A 6,000-nucleotide genomic window follows, 5' to 3' on the forward strand; every position below is an offset into this window, starting at 1 on the left:
TGATTGGACCCAGTTGCTGGATCTGTGCTTTTTTAATTGGTGTCTGCTACTCTGAAAACCAAAAGCCAGAAAATGTTCTCCCAGGTACATAGGTTGAGGAAGAAAAAACAAATACAAAACTCCAAGAATTATGTTACTTTGGCAAAAACAAGAAAAACATATGTAACTCTCTACACTTAATGAAAACAGAGCATATACTTTCATGTCTCATTATTGTCCAAACTTTTGTCCTTAGATTACTTTTCCTCTTTCTGGACAAGTCATCAAATGAAACATTCTAAAAAAAGTTTTATTAGAGACATTTTTGAATGTTCCCATTAGAGAGTCTGAAAATTCATTTTCTACAAAATAAGGGTGTCTTTGTAAAGCTGAACTTTCTGTGACCTTTGAGAGCAGCTACTTTAACATACAATAGGAGACAGCTCAATAGGTCTGTCCAAAAATAAACATCTCTTTAAAGAATATTTTAACCCCAGAGACTTCACACAAGTAGTGTACTGACAACATTATTCATTAACACAAAGTTAACGTATTCATCATATTTGTTTTCAGAAAGCTATGAGGCCTTTTGCATTCCAGCTTTGGAGTGCACTTTGAGCTAATACCCACAATACATAGGTCTGCTACTTTTGGATCAGTTTTTTCTGAAATAGATACATGCTCCCTGCTGTTTCAAAAAGACAGAACCATGATACTACAACAGCAATGTGAAACTAAAAAAATATTAAGTCTGCATTGCAAATATGCACATAGCAAACATCAAAAAATGCTAACTTTTTAAAAGATATATCTATTAACTCTTAAAAAGATAAAGTTAAATGCTAATTGATTTAATAAAGCTTAGCTAGAATGAAGGGAAAGAATTATTAAAGCATTCCTACTATCTTCATATATGAAGTCAGCTTTTAAAGCGACACCCACATGTGTTGAAATCACAGTTAAGTCTCACAGCAATTAACAGACTGGATATAAAGAGTGATGTTGTGATGGTTGCTGCAGTAGTGGATCCAGTGGCAGCAACAGCTTTTTCTTCCTCCTCCATTAATTGTTTAAAAACTGTTTGCTATTTAAAAATACACAATAGGGACAATTACACTGTGCTGCTATCAGTAAATGGTAATGTCCAGGCTTAGCCAGTGGATAAAGTAATTACTAATGGGAAAGATGACACCTGATAATAAGCAAATGATAACCCATGGAACACTGTTAAAGTGTTTAAGAAACTTGTTACTGACTTACAGTACTGCATGTAACACAAAGAGCAACCATGTCTTAGAATATTTTCATTTGGGCTAACAAATATTCTGACCCCATTGGATCCTGTCTGGTCCACAGCACATATTTTTACTTCTTAGTATACTACCTGGATGCTAAAAAGAAAACGTGTGGCAAGCCCAGTGCATCAAGTTGGGGGGGCTGAACAAGTCTGTGACTTAGAAAAACAGCCACGAGCAGGCTGTTTTCACAAGGAGGTAGGAAGCAGCACAGTGAAATCCCCTGATGTAATCCGAAGGTCAAGGATTGTGACCCTGGCAGATCTAAGCATAGCATAAAATTCTCTTAATTTGAACACTTCTTTATTTGGTATTGGTGTGAGGAACTTGGTATTTCCTTCTATCTAAGTAGCGGGGTTTTAATGCTAACTAATTACTATATTGTCTTTGATGTGCAGCTCTAAACATTTTTATTTAGCTTATCTTAAGCTCAACTGCACAAACAAATAACTCATCACCAGAACTTAGCACATATGCGTTATCCAAACAGGAAACAGAGACGTCAAACAAGCACACTTTGGATTAAGTAATATATGAGATGAAAAAGATGATATAATGTTTTTTACTCTTGCTCACAGATCTTTCCAAGTATTAACTTCATAGGCATTAATTTGTTTAGTCAGTTTTCCTCCCTAAATATTGGTTTACTTATAACCCCAGATAGTAATAAGTGATCTCATTTTGCTTGATCAATTTAAATTCTCCATGGACTGTTAGAATGAAGGATTATTTTACCCTGAAATTTCCTGAAGTTCACCTGAACAAATACAGCCTTGGATGTGTCCCAGAAAACATTCTCTGAAGGTTGTAAGAATAGAATATAGACAGGGCAGACAAAACAGGATAGCAGAAAGTACAACCAAAGAGACTACGACATCCAAATAACTAGCAAATAACATACAGGTTGGAAAGAAGAACAGACACTATTTGGCTCAAAGTTATGTTCTCACTTAGCCTGTGAATAGTCACTGGAAACTATTAAAGTATTGGATAAGATACAAAAATTTCTATATAGAGCCTACAAAAAGCTAAGAATGAACAAAGTGAATATCATGTGTGCATACTGGAATTAGTAGTTAGGCTAAAGAGCAAATCAATCTCAACTTTTTAAGCTTCAGATATATTCATACTAGATTTGTTCCCTCATTGCACTTACTCTTCTGTTGCTTTTTGTTGTTGATATTTTGGTCTTATTTTTTAAGTGGCTATTGTTCCAAAATCTTCTCACTGTGGAGGAATGGAATAAATTTTAATATTCTATTCAAATGAATGATCTGACTACAGAAACACACAGGAAAGAATTTTTTGGAGTAAAATAATGTTAAAGAAAATGCTGCATTTGAAACTTGTCCCAAGAACTCCAAGGAAAATGGGAAAAGAGGAGTTAATAGGCAGAAGATGGTGGGAAATATACAAAAGGGAGGACTCAGCACTGGAAGAGTGAGGAAATTGAGTTGGGACATGGGTGTTATTTTATTGTGGGTTTTTTGTTCTTCTACACAAAAGAAAAGTAAGATGTAAAACATCAGCTGAAATAAATCTTCACGAGAATGTGTCTTTCTCAAGTAACACTTGTTTTTGTTTGCAGCTTCAGAAATTTCAGTTTTTGTAAGCCCTTAGCTATGACATTTAATTTTTCAGTATTTCTATAGTGTCAACCACTATATGGTGTTACAGAAAAGAATTTATCTCTCTACTGTATAGCTGTATAGTGACAGTGGGGACAAAAAAAAAAAAAAAAGATTTGAAGAATGGGAAAACCCATCTGTTCATACTGGAGACTTCAGGAGCAAACAAGAAAAAAGAGGCAGCGGTTAAGCTAAAAAGGTCATTCAAAATTATCACTTTATGTTGTAGATAATGAAAAAGATGCAAGAGCATCCACAATGGATAACAGCAATACTATATTGAATGTATAGGTTTCAGAGGAAAGGAATTTTTCAGCTCAGATCAAAAATAAAGTTAATGTGAGAATTGTAGTCATAGATAAAGAAAAATTACTACCTCAGATTTGTTATGTACAGAATCAATGTGCAGTATCTAGACTTACTGGCATGTGATGACCTAGGGAAAGGTCAGTGCTGAGTAGCAGAAAGCATGGAGATGTCTACAGAGAGAAAGAAAATAGGAAGAAGGTTTGGAAGGAAAGACTGGGACCTGTCTTAAATCATACTGAATCTGAACTTTCTACTTCATTCCAATATATCCAGAGACATATCTTGAGATTTTCATCTCTACAGGAGAAAGAAGTCGAGGGTGACTCAGGAAAGCTAGTCTAATAGCCTATTTAGATACGAAGAATAAGTGAAAGGGACGAAGGACAGGGCTGCTTAAGCCTCCGTGGGAAAGCGATGAAGAAAGCACTCTTCCAGACATACAGACCAATGCAAGGCAGCAGCAGGCATTCATCAAAATAAAAACAAATTGAAAAAATAAGGTCAGTTAAAACAGTGTCTCAGAGTCTGAGACCTTTAAAAAGAAAGCAACATGAGAAGAGACAAAGGCCTCTGGTGAGTGTCTGGGATATCTGTTGACCCTGGCTGAGTATTCTGGGGTCTCACATTCCATCTCTGAACCAAGCTTGGTGTTTTGGGGACACTAATTGTTAAGCTAATTTGGGACTCTGCCAATATGGTACAATAGAAGAATCCACCACTATATTTTAAGAAGGCTTTAATTGAATGCAGACACTCAGACTCACTGAAGGGATCCAGATTTATCACTTTGCCTAATCTCTATTTTTGAAACACATATAATTGTAACTAGTATGTAAAAAAAAGCTTTCTAGGCAAATAAATGCTGCCTGACTCAACAGCGGTAACAGCTGTTTTATCTCCTTTCCCATAATTTGGAGCTGCAGGATGGAGAATTTTTTAAAGTGTACTTTGATGCAGTAATTAATGGGAATTTAAATTATCAGTATTCTTTCAACTGAACAAACCAAGACATCCATTAGGTATAAATAATTAAAGAGGTTGAGTTTTAAATAAGATACTCAATTATTGAAATTCCCACTTTAATAACCAGCTATGCTAATCTGTTTCTCTTCTAATGTCCTCAGGAGTGCTAAATGAAATCGTACACATTCAAATGACTGAGAAGGATACTATGCAAAAAACATTTGAAATTACTCTATCAACTCATATATCCAGTTGAAAAAAAGCAACTCTGATGCCTTCTTCAACTACTAGCTTATTCATCCACAAATGAGGCATTTTCTAGGACTTTTTCCAAAATATCCTACAGTTCTACTGGATATGTTACAAATTATAAAAGGAAATAGCCTAGTGCTATTTCTAGGAATTATATATCTCAAAAATTCATTCATCAGTGTAAACATCATTAGAGATAAATCTCAAAGATTGTAACATCGCCAAGTTTTTCAAAGCAATTTAACACTTGAAAAAATTGCTTAAGAACTGGGAAGATTCACCCAAACTATCCAAAGAAATTCAGTGAAACAGTCTTGTTACTCCATATTCCCAGTTCTATAATAACTGCTTGAAATGTTTTTCAGAATTAAAATTGGCATTTCTAGGAATTCTGACTTAAGAATAATTCAGACATGATTACACTTAAGTTTCCTAGGCACCACAGCATGTCAGTGAGAACCAGAGCAGCACAAATCAGAGCAGTTACAGACACCCACTACTCCTGCTGGCAGTATGTGCTGGTTTTGAGCTAATTTCTAAACATTCCCCACATTCAAGGATAGAAAGTGGATTCCTAAAATATTTTATGCTTATCTGGATGCTCAGGATTTTACACACTGATCATGGCATCGCCAAGATCCAAAAGAAGGAACAAACAATGATGCAGATTAGTTTTTTTGTTGGATTCCACTTTGTTTTGGTCTGGCTTCGTTTTTCTTGGATTCCCCTTTGCTTTGTTTATCCTGTAGACTATTATATTTCCACACCTTACACTCTGATAAAACTGTCCTTACAGAAGATATAATTATGCCCCCCAGCCCAGGAGTGTGAATTAGCAGTTTATCCTCGTCACCTTGTCATCTGTCTGTAATATCTGTAATCTTTTAGGATGTTTTTGAAATCCCTCTCTTGTCTCATGTGGCTTTAGTTTCAATGTTTTCCTTTCCCGCTCCTATCACAAATGTATTGAAACTCTTCCTACTTCTAATACTGATATTATGAAATGATCACATCCATCTCCAAAATAGGTTAAATGAGCTTTCCAGGCAGTGTAAAAGAAGGATAGAATTCTCAGGGTAAACCATGCTGTCTTGAATCACACTTTCAATCTTGATCGTTGTTTCTCCCTGAGAAATCTTTACTTTCTGTTTTCAGGCTTATTGGTTATAAAGCCAAATTGGAAACCATGCAGTATAGGAATTTTGCCAGCACTATATATTTTGGTTTATCCAGAACTCTGAAAATAAATTAAAAACAAAACCAAAATACAAAAGGAGTTGTTGTATGTTTAAATTTAAGCTTCCTGAGAAGTAACTCTTTTACCTCTGCTTGGACCTTGCCACAAGCTATTCCAACACACTCAAAATTAAAACTGCCCCTAACCTTTGGAGGGCATATTGTACAGCAATATCTTTCATTAGCATAATGTATTTAGTTTTTCCAGAAGGTAGTTAGCACACCATATATAATTTAAAAAGAAAAAAATAATATCATTAAGAGAATTTTAGCTATAGAATACCTGAAATACCAATCAAATATGAATTTTAAATTATAATCTTACAAGTCAGACATAC

This window comes from Haemorhous mexicanus, chromosome Z, assembly GCF_027477595.1.
Source record: "Haemorhous mexicanus isolate bHaeMex1 chromosome Z, bHaeMex1.pri, whole genome shotgun sequence".
NCBI lineage: Eukaryota > Metazoa > Chordata > Aves > Passeriformes > Fringillidae > Haemorhous > Haemorhous mexicanus.